The sequence below is a fragment of the Bos indicus x Bos taurus genome, chromosome 9, assembly GCF_003369695.1.
Source record: "Bos indicus x Bos taurus breed Angus x Brahman F1 hybrid chromosome 9, Bos_hybrid_MaternalHap_v2.0, whole genome shotgun sequence".
In the NCBI taxonomy this organism is placed as follows: Eukaryota; Metazoa; Chordata; class Mammalia; order Artiodactyla; family Bovidae; genus Bos; species Bos indicus x Bos taurus.
Window position 1 is genome coordinate 49194465 of NC_040084.1, and position 17693 is coordinate 49212157.

The window sequence follows — 17693 nt, forward strand, 5'->3', positions numbered from 1 at the left end:
GATCCAAGTATAATAACTGCAAAGAAAGACGCTCAGGTAATTTGGAGGTGGCCGGAGAGGCGTGGTGACGGCAACCTGCTGCTGCTGCTAAGTCGCTTCAGTCGTGTCAGACTCTGTGCGACCCCACAGACGGCAGCCCACCAGGCTCCCCCGTCCCTGGGATTCTCCAGGAAAGAATACTGGAGTGGGTTACCATTTGCTTCTCCAATGCATGAAAGTGAAAAGTGAAAGTGAAGTCGCTCAGTCGTGTCCGACTCCTAGCGACCCCATGGACTGCAGCCTACCAGGCTCCTCCGTCCGTGGATTTTCCAGGCAAGAGTACTGGAGTGGGTTGCCATTGACCTACACACCCGGAATCCCAGGATTCCTTCAGCTCCACCCCGCCCGCACGCGTGCCCGCCCAAGAGCCCGCCCTCGCAGTTGGCCGGGTCCGGATCCGAGCTCCGCGGGCAGGAGGCGGGGCGGCGGCGCGCGCGCGCGCGGGCGGGGTGGAGCTGAAGGAGCCGACGTGCGACGTTGGCGCCGCTGCCGGCGGGTGACGTGTAGGCCCGCGTCTCCTCCGCCCCCTCCCTGCTTGCCGGGTCTGTGGGTCTGTCCCCTGGTCGAGCCGTCTTCGTGGACCCTGCCCCAGGACTGGGAGGGATCCGGCTAGGCCGGCGTGGAGTGCGGACGAGGACGCGGCGGGGAAGTTGTCCTCTGGCCTTCTCTGCCCTGCCCTCTGCCCCCCACCCGGCGTGGGAAGTAAAGATCAAACCGAAAGGGAGGGAGACAGGAGCTGGCAGAGTGATGGGAAGCTCTTGAAGCGGGGCCGAAGGTGAGGATGGGGACCTGGGAGGAGAAGGGGAGCTGCGGCCCGGGGAAGCCGGCGGGAGGCGGGGCCAGGGCGCCCCAGGTGCGATTGTCTTTCGGCCCCGGAGGCGAGCCCGGACCTGTCATTCCTCTCTGGGCCTGAGACTTTTCCGTGGTCTCGGATAGTCTCGTCCTGCTCAGGAAATTTGTAGGGTGGGGGTGGGGATCAAAACATGAACACGGCCACATGTTGCCAAGGTGTTAGGCCACAAGGCGAAGACCAGATGCGTGCTTTTTTCCCCTGTGCGTGAGTAGTTTGTTTTCATTAGTTTTCTTTTTTCTTTGCAAAAATGTAATAACTTTTTCATTTTCTTTACGTGGACTTCGGAGAGAAATCAACTTACCAGTATTTTTTACTTTCACACTGAACAGTAAATAAACTGGATAGGGAGTGGACCATGGTGAATTGTGGGTGAATTTAGCAATCGAGGAATCTAGAATGTTATTTTGAAGAAAGTGTGTTGTATGTGCGAGCATGCTGCGATGTTGTGGGTACGTGGGCAGTTTTTTTATTTTAAATAGGCTTCTTATCACACACTAACTTGTTCACTGATTGCAGTGTGCTCATGTATTTGCTCTCTGGTTTAAAAGAAACGTCATTTTAGCGCTAGCTAAAAGTTTAATACGAATGGCATGACATGTGCAGTTCAAACTAGTAATCTCATTTTCTTTCTTTCCCTAAGTAAAATTAGACTTGAGTAGCTGTTGTCTCCATCACCACATTTCATGTTTCATAGACTGAAATCATCTTTCCGACTTTTCAAAATGTTCTTAAAAGTTGAGGATTCAGCTTTTGATTCCAGTCTGGATTGTGCTCCTGTTCATATATCTTTTATTTTTAATCGTGGTTATAATAATATTCTTGCATAAGAAAAATGCTCTTTAGAGATGCCAGTTAAGTGTAAGCTAAACAGTGTTATTGGAGTGAATTGGGGCTTCCCTGGTGGCTCAGACGGTAAAGCATCTGCCTGCAATGCGGGAGACCTGGGTTCAATCCCTGGGTCGGGAAGATCCCCTGGAGCAGGAAATGGCAACCCACTCCAGTACTGTTGCCTGGAAAATTCCATGGATGGAGGAGCCTGGTGGGCTACAGTCCATGGGGTGGCAGAGTCGGACACGACTAGGCGACTTCACTTATTTTCTTTCTTTAATTTTTCATGGCTTATCATTGTGATCCCTGCTGTATAATTTTAGTTTTCTTTCATTCATCATTCACTTATTTATGTCTTTCTATGTGCCAGGCACTATGCTAGGCCTAGGCAGTCAAGAGAGACAGGATGTCTGTACTTAGGAAACTTTCTATAGTCCTTCCTCCTTCTAATAGAGAATCTTGATTAGGGTTCCTCCTCATGCCACGGATATCTAGTTGACAAAAGCAAGGCTTTTTGCAAGAAAAAGTTACTGTCAGTGTTTATATATAAAGTGGCATTGAAAGAGGAGCAGATCATTTTACTTGAACAGCATGACTTGTTTTGTTTTTGATCAAAAAGATAGTATGCATGCTTGTGTTTTGCCAGTTAAGAGGAGTAAGTTTTCTTTTGGACAAGTTGACTTAATTATAAAATTCAGAATTAGAAGTCAGTTTATACCTGAAAAATAATACTTAAACATTAAAAATGTTTTTAAAGTAATTTTTCCAGTTTTTACGTTGGTCTGTTGGTCTATGTGTTAATAACTTGTAATTCATTAGAGTAATTCATAGTAGTTCTATGCACAGAGCATTTTCATCAGAAATATGTATAATACTTGTTGACTGAAGTGAATTTATTGTCCAATAATACCTTCCATGGGGCAGTAGTTAACATAAGCCCTTTTAGTACAGAATAGTCTTGATGTGTTGTTAATGTTCAGTCAGTAAGTTGTTTACCATTCTTTTGTGACCCCGTGGACTGCAGCGTGTCAGACTTCGCTGTCTTGATGTAATGTGGCACAGTTTTCAACTTTGAGCAGATGTCTACCTGAAACTGAAATTGTAGCAAACACATTTATGGAAAGAAAAAGTGCTTAATTACCAAGGAAGAGAGAATAAAGTATTTGGGTTTGCTCAGTTGTGTTCTGTTCTTTGTGACCCCCATGCAATGTTGTCTGCCAGGCTCCTGTGTCCATGGAATTTTCTAGGCAAGAATACTGAAGTGGGTTGCCATTTCCTACCCAGGGTTGAACCTGTGTCTTCTGTATTGGCAGGTGGATTCTCTACCATTGAGCTACCTGGGAGTATATGATTAATAATTATCCAAAGGCAGACTTTACGTGTCTATCTCCTACATTATACTCTAAAGTTACTTAAAATAGTTACTTATTTCTTTTGCCTGGCATAATATCTGGCACATGGTTGACAGACCCATGTAAATATTCATTCATTCAATATGTACCATCTCATTTGAGTATTTTGTGGTTAGATGAGCAAGTGAATATTTTTGAGTGAGTTTGTCTACTGTTTGTTCATTTTCCTGCTGTGTTGGCTTATAATAATGTCTTATAGACATATTTATATTTCTGAAACTCTATGTGTTTCAGAGTTAGTGCAGTTAAACTTGTTTGAGTATTATGGTTTAATCAGATTATTCAGCCTGAAAGGGGCATAAAAAAATCATTTTGTAACCCTCTTTATTTTATTGATCAGAAAATTGATACCATGAGAAGTTAACTGGTTTTCTGCCATCAAACAAATTGGCCTCTGAACTAATTTACCTCTATTTTTATTCTGTTTCTTCCCACTGCATTCTACTTCTAAGAAATTGTTATTTGAGTAGAATAACCCTTGGGGATCTTTGTAAATTAGATTCCCATTTTGTCTTCCTGGTGTTGGGAGTCTGGGGTTAGTTTTTATCCATTTCTGTGATTTCCTCTTCAAGGAGAATTCATAGGAATTGCATTTGTTATCAAAGGTTTGAACTGACATGGAAAATAAGGGTGGGAATTTGGAAAGATACATAATTTAAAAATGTAATATGTAAGAAATTTTCAGGTAATAATAAAATTCTTGGGATATGTTTTAATAAGATAACTGGGAAGAAATATTTATATTTGAAGAAAAAAAGTTCACAGTTACTTATTTAATGACTAAACCAAAGATTGTCAAACTACTAAATCATAATTTTGGGAAATGGTGTCTGGAAATGTCTATTTTCAAGTGAATTCCCAATGATTCCAGTGCAACCAATTCATATTGTTGAAGGACTTCATATTAAAGCATATGAATTCAAGAGCCTCTTAATTGTAGATAATATCTATTAAACCAGAACTTCAAAAGAAGGAAGGTAATTTTATCTTGGATTGTGGAGTAGTTAGAGAGGCAGTTGATAATGTTTTCCAGCATTTTCAAAGACTTGCCAGGTTAACTTCAAATGAAGTGAGTGACCAGCAAGTTCCTCAGTTGTGTGTAGCTAAGAAATGTGGCATATGAATTTGATAAAGGAAAACTACATTCCATTTCAAGGGAGGAAATTCTTGTTTACTGATGAGACAATTTGGGTTTGCCAAAAAATTCTTGAAAGTGCATAAAGTGTTCAACAGGCTAATCAAATGTAACAATATAAAAATGGTAAATTCTACTCTTATTTATAAATACAAATAGATACAGCTTCATTTTGATTTAAGAGATTTAATTATAAAATTCTACATAAATAATTTATAAGAAGAAATTAATGTGAAGGGCAGGTCACAGTTTGCAAAAGTGATTTCAGTGCACCTTTTTCTAGTGCACATGCCTTTTCTAAAATGTTCGGTTCCGTCGCTCAGTTGTGTCCGACTCTTTGTGACCCCATGAACCGCAGCATGCCAGGCCTCCCTGTCCACCTACCATCTTACTTGGGTTTCTCTCACCTTGGATGTGGGATATCTCTTTGTGGCTGCTCCAATAAAGTGCAGTCGCTGCTCCTTACCTTGGACGTGGGGTAGCTCCTCTCAGGCGCCGCCCCTGACCTCAGGCGTGGGGTGGCTCTTGCTTTAAGTAGTACCTCTGTCATCAAGGGGGCCCATTAAACATTCTTTCTGAGCATTCTTTAATGAGTGAAGGAAGCTTTGCAAAAATATTAGCAATGCTTTTACTCTGGGGACTGGAGAGGTAAGGAATAACCTAACGATCACTTCTGGAAGACTTCACAGTAATACTCTGAGTACACATCATTGAATAGATATTTATTGAGTTCTTTGGCACAGGCCAAGAACTTTGCCAGGTACCAAAGAGATGAAGATATACATTACTTATTCCCTCTTGGAGATTATAGTCAAGATGTTGGCTCTATGAGAGTGTTCAGTGTAATTCCTTAAGGCAAGGACAAATACTAATGCATGGCCACTGACTGCTCTCCTAGCCATCTGAAGTTAGAAAAGTAGAGGCCCTGTCGCTGATTAAAACGGTGAAAAAGCTGTTATCGTAAGTCAGAGATTTTGGCAATCAGCTCAGAAAGAAAACTGAGTGGGTTTTAGAGAGGTTTAAGGTTGCTTGACTTAACACCAAGCTTTGAGAACTCTTCTATTTGTATTTATTAGAAACAGAACACTGGAAAAACACAGCTTAAATTCTAAATCCCAGGATATTTTACTACATTTCTTGACAGCGTTTGGCATAGTTGACCATATTGCTTGTTTAAAACTTATCCTTCCCTTATCCTAACCCCAGTCTGGCCTTACTTGACCTTCTGCTGTTCAGAATCTCCTTTATAGACCTTACCCCACCCCCACCCCTGCTATTTTTTCTGTAAAGACTTGTGTTTCTCCACCTTCTGCTGTCTTGTCTTCTTTAGTCTTCATGTAAATCCTTGGATGATTTTCAGCTGTTCCCATGGTATTCCTTATGATTCTCATGTTTATATTCAGACCTCTCTCCTGAATTTCACACCTGAATATTCAGTCCCTGCTGGCCATTTTTACTTGAATGTCATATGGACATCTTAGATTCACTCTGTTTGAGATTGAACTCATGATATTCTGGTCTAGTTTTGTGAATTATATCATCACCTGATCTGTCAACATGGAAGTTAACTGTGGTCCTTGCCTCCTTCCCCACCACAGATAAAAATAATCAGACTAAGCCAAATAGATTTGATTGGATTCCTCTACTTTCCTCTAATTCACTACCATTACAGTTCAGGAACTCTCATCTCTTCTTCTGGATTACTCTAACAACCTCATAGTGTCTTTCTGCTTCAGGTCTTGCCTTCCTGTGGTCCGTTTTCTTCTCTGCAGTCATAGTGCGTGTGTGTGTGCTTAGTGGCTTCAGTCGTGTCCAACTCTGTACGACCTTATGGACCATGGCCTGCCAGGCTCCTCTGTCCATGGGATTCTCCAGGCAAGTAATCCCTGTTAAACACAGCTCAAGTCAATAACTCTTTCGGAGATTTCTTTTACTATTAAAAGAGTTTCCGAGCAACATGACTTACAAGGCCCTGATGACCTTGTTCCCACCTGTCTCTCCAGCCCCATCTCCTGCCACATTACATACTCCTTGACTACTATCCTTCAGTCATCTATTTAGTTCTTTGAATGTGGAATGTTCTCACCTCTCATCAGTATGTGTACCTGATTGACTCCTCATCCCTGTTGTCTCAAGTAAGGAAGGTACTTTTTCTTCCCGGTTTCCTTTTCTGCTAGGCTGGATGCACCTGCTTTGTGTTCCAAAAACGCTCATTACTGCCCTCTTTGAGAGCCAGCAGTCTTACTCTGTATTGAGATAGCTTATCTCATTGGGTTGTCTTCTGCACCAGATTGTGAGATTACCCTCCTGAAGTTTACTCCTTCAGCCCTGGGCACCTGGTGCCTCTCAGGTCACTGCAGCTGCCCTCATAGATGGTCACTTAAGTGTCACCACTACAGACTTGTCTAATCTTTTACTTTGTGTTCATTCTTGTCATTTAAACTTTTAAATAGTTGATACCTATTAAAAAAATCTGGAGATCTCTTATTAACTTTTACTCTTAAGAAGATACAGTATTTACCAAAAGAGTTAGGGAAGACAGATATTTGAATATTCAGAGTAGTGTTTCTAAATACAGGATACAGAGTTAAATTTGGATTTCAGGTAAGCAACAGTGATTTTTTTTTTTTTTTTTAGTATAACTATATCCCATTTAAGAATGTCTCAAATATTGCATAGGACATATTATACTAAAAGAATGATTTATTAAACAACCTGAAATTCAAATTTAATCCTGCATTTTATATTTTTATCTGGCAACTGTAACTTACAAAAAAATTTGTGTGATTCTTAGCCTGAGAGCATAGACACAAAGGTAGATTGGGTCTCTTGAAAATGTAATCCTGATGTTAATCATACATTAACTCCAATGATCAAGAAGAGAGAGGTGTCTCAAGAAACTGATGCTGTGCCTGAGTATTTTTTTAAAATATAAGTTGAACAATGGAGAAAGAGTACAAAAACTAAGAATGAATTAAAGAAAAGTGAATTTGTAGAACCTGTGATGTGAATCCTTGAAGAAACACTGAGGATAGCGAAACAGTTTTTAAGCTACATTTAGCAGTGTATTTCTTGGGGCAATTACTAGGATGTTAAAAGAGAAAATAGATTTAATTAACTGCTAAATTCTCTTCCCTCTTTTATGCTAAGGAGAATGGACTCTGGATTGAAAATGGCAGAATTAATTTGGTTAAATGGAATTGAAGTACATTATGGGTGGCAATATTAAAAGAGCGCCCAGGTGTTCAATGTTAAGTCTCATAAGCCAGAGCATTTTCAGGAATGCTTTTAGAAGCCGCGATTTGCTAGACATTCAGTTTGATGCTTTCACAATTCTTCTGTTTCTTATTAGGCTTCTGTGTTTATTTAAAACTTAATTAGGGAGGGAGGTTCAAATGGGATATACATACACCTATGGCTGATTCATGTGGATGTATGGCAGAAACCAACACAGTATTGTAAAACAATTATCCTTCAGTTAAAAATAAATAAACTTAATTAAAACCTTAGTTTTGATATATTTCCAGAATATGGAAAATGTTCAGAAAATAATGTAACACACATTGCCAAGCAGATTTAACAAGGAGTAATTTTTGCCTTGCTGCTACTGCTGCTGCTGCTAAGTCACTTCAGTTGTGTCTGACTCTGTGTGACCCCATAGACAGCAGCCCACCAGGCTCCCCCATCCCTGGGATTCTCCAGGCAAGAACACTGGAGTGGGTTGCCATTTCCTTCTCCAATGCATGAAAGTAAAAAGTGAAAGTGAAGTCACTCAGTCGTGTCCGACCCTCAGCGACCCCATGGACTCCAGCCTTCCCGGCTCCTCCATCCATGGGATTTTCCAGGCAAGAGTACTGGAGTGGGGTGCCATTGCCTTCTCCGAATTTTTTTTTTTTTTTTAGTTGCTTCAATTCTTCTCTTGAAAAGCGTTGCTAATTTTTTTTTCTCTTTTGTCACTTCTCTGCTGCCTCTCAATCCATTGCCTTGAAGCTGTTGTATAAAGTTCTCATGCATGTTTCGACATACTTCTGAGTGACAGGATATAAGCCAAGGCTTAATGAGGGGTATTGGTGGAAAGAAATGGTACTGATTACCTTGGTGAAGAGAACATTTAAAGTAAGATGACAGGTTTATATCTAGAAGTCACTTATGTGAACAGAGTACTCAACTTTGAAAACTCACTGACATTAGACAGTACAGATAATTTTTTTAAAGTACTTTTAAGATCAGAAATCAACATCTAGTACTTAGTGACCCAGATACTTTGTGATTTATACTTACATGGAGATTTTTATAAGCCACTGAAAAACATCGATGTTTAACCTATACAGATGTCATTTTTATTAAACAATCAATAACTACCATGATTTTCCTGGTATCTTTACTGTAAAAATGGTTAACTAGCAATCTTTAGAGGTTTCCTTTAGTAATTATGTTCTAAAAAAGGTTGGAGATGTCATTGTCAAAACTTATTTTTTTCTCTGAAATGTAGTATATATAATTGGTTGGTAAAAAAAAATGGCTTAGAAAGTTAGAATATAAGAAAGAAGGAGAAATATGGATCTGACCCTTTCAGACATCTTTCAGTTTAGGAAGCTGTGAGTAACAGAGTATGGAGTGAGAGTTCAGCTCAGAACAGGGCACACAGAAAATATTCTTATTAACTGTATTTGTCAGGGTGCATTTCTGGCTAATACAGAGTGAAAGAGAGTACCCTCTTTTAGTAATTAAGTCTTTAATTCAATAAGATTGAAACAAACAGTTCAGACTAGAATGTTAAGTAACGGTCCTGGCAATACATTGTTTCAGAAAGACTAAGTAAAGCAGGCATTACATTAAATAACATGTAACTATGATAAAATTCTTATGTACTCTAATTTGTAACTCCCAATGAGTTAGTAATTTCCTTTTCTGTTTTTATATTTCTTGTTTACAACATAAATTCACCTCAGTCCTGTTGTTAATGCCTACTTTTTCTCTACTTCAGAGAGAGGGGTAGAGATTTCATCTGCTATTTCAAGGTAGTGGCAGCTTCTTTGACATAGTGTCGAGTTAGGGCTATTCAAGAATTTCCTCTACACAAAACAGTAAATAAAGATCAAAGCCATTATACTCTTTGATAAATTTTTTTTAGGATTTGGAGTGTATAATCCTAGTTTATTTGCATGTAAAAACTATCAGATTTCTGAAAGATCACTGGAGCTCATATTTGGGAATGTGCTGGTGTTCCATATAACCGTGGTACAGAGGAACAAGTGTGCAAGGTCAGGAAAATGCTTTCACTAAACAGCTAAAGCTAACTCCAGAGCATCACTTGAGTTTTGGGTTTGGTGTATGAGGGTACCTTATGAGAGGTTTCAGTTAAATTAATCTTCTCAGGGCTCATTAGGGGACAGGAACAGAGTCCCTGAGTCGATCTTTCCAGAGGCCCATAGATTGGAGTGGAATGAGAATTTTGCCTTTTTCAGCTAATTTGGGCCGCAACCTTTTCTACTGGAACGAAAGGAAAATATGTATTGCCTTGTATGTAGTGAGTCTGCTCCACACGTTTTCTGGAATACGTGTGCTGGTTTGTTCCTTGTGGGGTGTTTTTTCTGACTGTTCTTCTCATCTGTGCTGATATGTTATTCTTGCCATTTATCGTCCCAGGAATATTTAAAAGAAAAGCTTTTCTTATCCTTTGTTAAAAGTAAATATAACCTTGGAGGTCTTCTGTAGACTCTTAGGTTAATAGTTATGAGTCTGTCTAGGTTTTCTCCCCTATCTGTGGTTGGTAAACCTGGAGTTAATGTAAGTAAGTAGTTGGAGGGAAAAGTTAGAGAACAAGAATCTTGTATATATAAATTTTATTCTTAACAAGCCATTATAGATTTTGATTCATATAAAAGGTGTATATGTTGTTGTTGTTCGTTGTTCAGTCGCTAAGTTTTGTGCAACTCTTTGTGACCCCATGAACTGCAGGGTATTAGGCTTCCCTGTTCTTCACTATCTCCCAGAGTTTGCTCAGACTGATGTCCATTGAGTCAGTGATGCTATCCAACCATCTCATCCTCTGTTGCCCCCTTTTCTTCTTGTCCTTAATTTTTCCTAGCATCAGGGTCTTTTCCGGTGAGTTGACTCTTTGCATCAGGTGGCCAGAGTATTTGAGCTTCAGCATCAGTCCTTCCAATGAATATCCAGAGTTGATTTCCTGTAAGACTGACTTGTTTGGTCTCTTTGCTATCGAAGGGAATCTCAGGAGTCTTCTCCAACACCGCAGTTTAAAAACATCAACTCTTCGGTGCTTACCTTTCTTTATGGTCCAACTCTCTCACATCCATACCTGACTACTGGAAAAACTATAGCTTTGTCTATATGAACCTTTCTTGGCAAAGTAATGTCTCTGCTTTTTAATACACTAAGTTTGTCATAGGATTTCTTCCAAGGAGCAAGCATCTTTTAATTTTGCGGCTGCAGTCATCATCTGCAGTGATTTTGGAGTCCAGGAAAATAAAGTCTATCACTGTTTCCACTTTTCCCCCATCTATTTGACATGAAGTGATGGGACCAGATACCATGATCTTAGTTTTTTGAATGCTGAGTTTTAAGCCAGCTTTTTTGCTCTCCTCTTTCATGTTCATCAAGAGGCTCTTTAGTTCCTCTTCACTTTCTGCCATTAGAGTGGTATCATTTGCATATCTGAGGTTGTTCATATTTCTTCTGGCAGTCTTGATTCCAGCTTGTGCTTCTTCCAGCCCAGCGTTTCTCATGATGTACTCTGCATATAAGTTAAATAAGCAGGGTGACAATATACACCTGACGTACACCTTTCCCAATTTGGAACCAGTCTGTTATCCCATATCCAGTTCTAACTGTTGCTTATTGACCTGCATACAGATTTCTCGATGAGGCAGATAATGTGATCTGGTATTCCCATCTCTTTAAGAATTTTCCAGTTTGTTGTGATTCACATAGTCAAAGGCTTTAGCAGTAGTCAGTGAAGCACATTTTTTTTTTTTAATTCCTTTGCTTTTTCTGTGATCCAGTGGATGTTGGCAATTTGATCTCTGGTTCCTCTGCCTTTTCTAAATCCAGCTTGTACATCTGGAATTTCTCTGTTCACTTGCTGTTGAAGCCTTGCTTGAAGGATTTTGAGCATTACATTGCTAGCATGTGAAATGAGTGCAATTGTATGGTAGTTTGAACATTCTCTGGCATTTTCTTTCTTTGGGATTGGAATGAAAAGTGACCTTTTCTACTGCTGAGTTTTCCAAACTTGTTGGCATATTGAGTGCAGCACTAACAGCATCATCTTTTAGATTTTGATTCATGAAAAGAAATGTATATGTATGTATGTATTTATCTTTGCTGTGCTTTCTCAGTTCTCCATGTTCCAGGTGTGTTACCTAACTTGATTGGAAACTATTCAAGAGCCATTGCTTCTTGCTTAAGAATGAGTTAAGATCTAAAGTGAACTTTTTTGGTGAAGGTTATGAATAGTTACAAATTTCCCTTGCAAGTCCTTTAGGAAGACACCAGGTTGTCAAAACCTACTGTCTCTCAATATGTCATATACAGCCACACTTTTCCTCCAAACTTGGGACATATCGTAGTTTCTGAGGATGAACAAGATGAAAAAGTTGGCTTGTGTTTAATGGCCATGTATATTTTTTTAAAAAGGGAACTTGGTTTTAAACCTTGGAGTCCTGCAGTACAGCAGGATTCTCAGTTGGATATGCATGTAGTTATTGAAACAGACTTAAGGGAGCATCATATTCTTGTTGTTCACCCCCATTCACTCAAGAGCATGTATTGAGTATGTGAAATAGTGGACAGAATCTCTAGCATTATTTTTTGTGTCTGTCTATACCTTGTATTTGGTTTCCTTTGTTTGATTCAAATAATTAATTAAATATACCTAAGATGTGACTTCACATTGACCTGTTGGTGGCATAAGGTACAAGGCAAGTAAGGAATACAAGTTCAGTACAAGTAACTAAAAGTTTTCTTTAGGATTTACCATGAAAAAAAAATCGCCCCCTTTTGAAATGGTATAGTAGAGGATTTGTATATATATATATATATATGTACTACCATCATGGCTCAGAGGGTAAAGCGTCTGCCTGCAGTGCAGGAGATCAGAGTTCAGTCCCTGGGTGGGAAGATCCCCTGGAGAAGGAAATGGCAACCCACTCCAGTATTCTTGCCTGGAGAGTCCCATGGATGGAAGAGCCTGGTAGGCTACAGTCCATGGGATCGCAAAGAGTCGGACATGACTGAGCGACTTCACTTCACTTCATATATATATATATATATATATATATAAAATATCTATTAAGGCTTTTTTTTCTGAATTCTAATTTTAACAGTGTTAATTATATCTATATCACAACTTGATTTTTTTAACAGATGAATTAAAATTAAATATTTCAGCTTATTTTTTCTAAAAGGTATTGTATGTGGGCATATAATTCTGTTTTGGCTATTGAAATCTTAAATTCTAATTTTTATTCCATTCACAGCCTCATCCATCTTTTCAGTGCTTTTATCCCTTACCTACATTATATCTCTTTTACTTTCCTTTTCCCCTCCTAATAATTACCTGGTATTCATGATCACCAACAAGCAATTGCTTGACTTTATACTTATTAGGAAATATAGTTTGTTTCTTCTTGAGTTTTTGTTATTTATTTGTAATTAAAAATACTGTAACTGTATTTTCCTAAAGTTGCTGTCAAGCAGTTGGACCCTTTTTAGAGTTGAGAAACATGGGTTTGGAATATGAAAAATAAATCTTATAATTTTTAATATGCTACTTCAGAATAATGTGTACTAGAATTCTAGCTTACAAATTATTGGTTAATATTGTTTCACAAAGGGAAATACGTTACTGTCAGATATTTTTCTTCCCTATTTGAATGTTAAAAAGGGCGGTTAACTTCTTCAAAACAGTTTCTGTTTATCTGTTTCTGTATATCTGTCAATATATCTGATTGACAGTCTAAAGGCTTATTCAGATAACCATAGAGGAGTACTTCAGGGAATAGGAAAAAAAAAAAAGTGACTTCTAGGCTTTCTATCTTTTAGAAAGATAGATATATTTGTTTTGAGGGATATTTTTATTTACAAAATTTTGGTTGGAATAAAAATGACTGGGGTAGCAATTGCTTTGTAGGTCAGTTTATCTTGATACGCCTTCGCTGTGTCTTGTATCAGAAAGTTTAATAGTAAACACTGCGATGTCTATCTTTAAGACCTCTTAGTTGAATGTCTTTTCCTTTTGTTTTGGACCTCAAATCCAGCACTCAATCATTTGCGCCATTTAGGCTCCACTGCCCTCCTATTGTCCCTGAGTTATCAAACCTTAACCCTATATAATGCCAACCTTTGTTCCTGTGCCAGATTGTTGCCATTCTAAATTTATGGTTTCCAATATGGGATGAGCATTCATTTGCCACCTGAAAAATCCTTTTATGATTTATTAGTCAGTTTCCTCTCATTGTTGATGGTGAGGTCAAACTTTTGCCTCTGTCTTCAAAAATTCCATCTCACTTTATTTTGGCTAGTTTTGGATCTCAAAGAAAATAGGAGTCATTTGGTGGAACTATCTTTTACCATATTTTTTTCTCTCCCTATTTACCTTCTGCTTCCCTTATAAACATATATGCACTTCTACTCACCCAGCCCGCCACACTCCTTCTATCCAAGTGGTATATCTAGACCCATGATTGTCTCTCTTGCTTTCTCAGGGACCCTACTGTCCTAAGCCATGTTCATAGTCTTTGCTTTGGTTACTCAACCTGTCTTTATTGGCTCTCATCTGATTTATAGAATTGTGCTGAACTCTCTCTTGTATTACTAAAAAGTCTTAACCCTATGTTTTCACTATTTCTTGCTTTTTCTTCTCAACCACATTCCTTAAAAGAGTCGCTAGTACTCAATTTCTTCCTTTCCATTTATGTTTCACCTACTGAAATATGCTTTCTTCCACCATTTGTTTTGAAAATGTGTTTTCTAAAGTCATCTAAGACTTTAGTGGCTGAGTGCACTGGACTATGTAGCATAACATTTGAAACCTTTTCTTGTGATACCACTTTCTTTATATGACAGCTCTTTTTTGATCCTTTAGGACTCTGTCCTGGGCCCTCTACTGTCTACTCTCAAGAGGTTTTTAGGGATACATGGATGGATTTCATGGCTTTCGTGCATCCTCTGAAATGAATTACAAAATGTTTGTACGTGTGTATGTCTGTTTTCTTAGGGAGAGAGTCTGCAGGTTTATATAAATAATTTCACATAAAGGAGTATGTTCAACCATGCTTTTAACTACATTGAAGGGATAACACTAAATTCTGTCCTTCTAGCCCCAGACCTCTGATAGGAAACCCTAAACCGTATATCCCACTTGATGGCCCATGATCAAAACTTTCCAAAGCAGAACTAATCATCTTTCTTCTTCCAGTACGCCTTCTCTACATACACACTCAGCTGTTCTGCCTTTCATGAGCTAGAAAGGTGGGGGTCCTGCCTCTTTCACCTTCATCCTCACATCCTGTCCATGAATTTCTTCTGTCTCCCAAATAAAAACATTTCTCAAATCCATCCTTTTCTGTCTTTTCTTGCTTCAATTGTATCCTCTGTTTTTCACCTAGTTTATTGAAATAAATTTCCAAATAGTTTGCTTGTCTCCAATTTGACCTCACCTTTAATCTGTTCACTACACTTAAATCTGAGTCATTTTTCTACAATATGTTACATTTTTTAGCAGGATAAAAAGTGCTTAAATTGAAACATGCTGTTGGGTCTCTGCTTACATCTTTAATTTCATGAGTCTCCAAATGAACTATTTTATAGGTTTTTTTAAGCAATAATCTGTTGGTTTAGTTTTCTTCTTTATATATTTACCTTGGAATAACCTTTTTTCCCCCACTCAAGTCCTTTAAAATCTCAGTTTCCTTCCTTCTTACCTACTTTCGTTTCCACCTTCTTAGGTGTTTCTCCCTTGTCTTCCTACAGTTATATCTGCATAATTTTTGCAGCTGTTTTTCTTTCTTTTCAGCTGTATTGTATACTTGTTATCTAGGGTAAGAGGCAGTCATACAAGAACTGTATTTTCTTTTTCCCCCTTTTTAAATCTCTAGATCCTTGCAGGGTATCTAATACATTGTAGGTGATCTATAGATATTTGTTGATTAAATGAATAACCATAAGATTGAAAATTTATTTTTTCAATTTGAACTTTATGCATTTCAGATACCCTTAAATGTTTGGCGATCTTTTTACTGGTATAGGATACAGTGGGTTTTGAAGAATAGAGTTCTGTAAGCCTTATTTATACCCAGTGCTTAACACAGTTCCTGCTGGATAGGAGATCCTAAAATATTTGTGAATAAATGATTTACAGGTAACTATGAAGAAGTGAACTATTTACAGTGGTGGTCATTTAACTTGAGGAATAAAGTAGATAAAACCAAATTAAAAAAAATCAAGGAATGTGCTTTACTTCATTTTTTGAGACGTATAATTCATACTGATTATTTTGATGATCCCTCGGGGAGCTTTAAAGTTTCCTGTTAGTGTAGAGTCTAACAGTGTGACCTCAGTACCGGGCCCTACTATTATTAGATCTCTTCTTAGAGTTTGGGTGTGAGCAGTTTGTTGTTTTGTTAGGATTTGTTGGATTGGTGAATTCGAATAAAAATCAATGAAGTCTTACTCCTTGCTTTTTATTTTTATTTTTAATTTTTTTAATTTTATTTTATTTTTAAACTTTACAATATTGTGTTGGTTCTGCCATATATCGAAATGAATCCGCCACAGGCATACACGTGTTCCCCATCCTGAACCCTCCTCCCTCCTCCCTCCCCATACCATCCCTCTGGGTCGTCCCAGTGCACTGTACTCCTTGCTTTTTAAAGAGAGGCACAGGACATTCAGATTACTGTGAGATATGTCAAAATAATAATGAGAGATGCCAAACTCTGTTAATTCTTAAGACCTTGCCTGAGGTAGAATATCCCATGTATCACATGTTTCTTGTTCTGATATTATATTTTGAAAGCACTAACATGTATGGTTAAAAAGTAGGTTCTGAGGCAGAATACTGTTCAGTTTAGTGTCAAGATCTTTCTTTAAAGACTTCTGACTTGTCAGTCATGAATAGAATTCTTATCTTTGAATAGAATTCTCTCAGTCTAGGTGGAGAATTTAAACTCCAGTGCCCTGAGGCATACATTTTATGCTTTACTACTCAATGGATGATATTAACTATGTTGCATCTGTAGGAGAATTGAGAAAAAAGTCACTCAGTTCACTTTCAGGAAGACTTCTCTCACAGATCCTTGTTGAGAAAGACTGCTGGGAAACAGATTGTGCACCGAACTTAAGCCGCTGAGTTCTTAATACAGGTGGAAACTTCGTGGTTACTGTTGGTTTGAGACAGGACTGAGATAGTGACTTCAGAATAAAAGATAACACCTCTGAAACAGTGGTTCTCCAAGTGTGGCACTAGACTTGCTGCATCACTGGAGAACTTGCTGGGAAGATAAGATCCTGTGTCCCATCTCAATGCCATCTGGTCTGCTGAATAGAAGATTGGGGGTGAAAAGTAGGGAAGTGAAGCTCAGCAGTTTGAGAAGCCCTCTGGGTGATTGTGGTGCACACTGAAGTCTTACAACGTCAATGTCCACTGACTCTTGCTTTCATTTATTCTTCCAAATGCTCTAGGAACTATGTTATGTTGTGTTAGAAAAATCCCAGTGTGATTCTTTGAATCATCTCATTTCCAGAAATGTTCTCCTAAACTCATTCCCAGTGGGTAGCTGAAATTTAAAGTCAGCCAGTGAGGGAGTTTATTTGCAAATTGGATCATTTTACTTTTCTGACTGAAATTCTTTATTGTGATGTGGAGAATCCAGCTGGTTTTTCCTCACCCGAATCATACCCTTTACTTACAGATTGGCAATACAAACAACTATGTTTTTTAATCTTTTGTGTTTCTGATTTCTAATCTAATTGTATTTTATTCAGAAAATGTGAACTATATCTGGAGTCAGCAGATTAATTTGGTTACCCTGAGCCCAAGAATGATTTAAAGAAAAAAAAAGAATATACAGCAGAGGCTCCCTGCCACACCTAAAATATTTGCTCTTTTTCTGCAAATTTTGTTGTCTGCCAGTCTATACTATACTTAACTTTTTGACATTTGTTGAGATTTACTAGAGATGGGAATACCAGACCACCTGACCTGCCTCTTGAGAAACCTATATGCAGGTCAGGAAGCAAGAGTTAGAACTGGACATGGAACAACAGACTGGTTCCAAATAGGAAAAGGAGTACGTCAAGGCTGTATATTGTCACCCTGCTTATTTAACTTATATGCAGAGTACATCATGAGAAAAGCTGGGCTGGAAGAAGCACAAGCTGGAATCAAGATTGCCAGAAGTAT

The 17693-nt window shown here is 38.5% G+C and overlaps 1 protein-coding gene across 1 annotated transcript in view; it reads left to right on the forward strand.

Annotated features, from left to right (window-relative positions):
* The first annotated feature begins 508 nt into the window (after window positions 1-508).
* Window positions 509-17693, forward strand: part of ASCC3 (activating signal cointegrator 1 complex subunit 3) — a 334203-nt gene continuing 317018 nt past the window's right edge. The window contains exon 1 of the mRNA XM_027551338.1: window positions 509-814. The gene's annotated coding sequence lies outside the window, so the exon portion shown is untranslated. The remainder of the gene's footprint in view (window positions 815-17693) is intronic.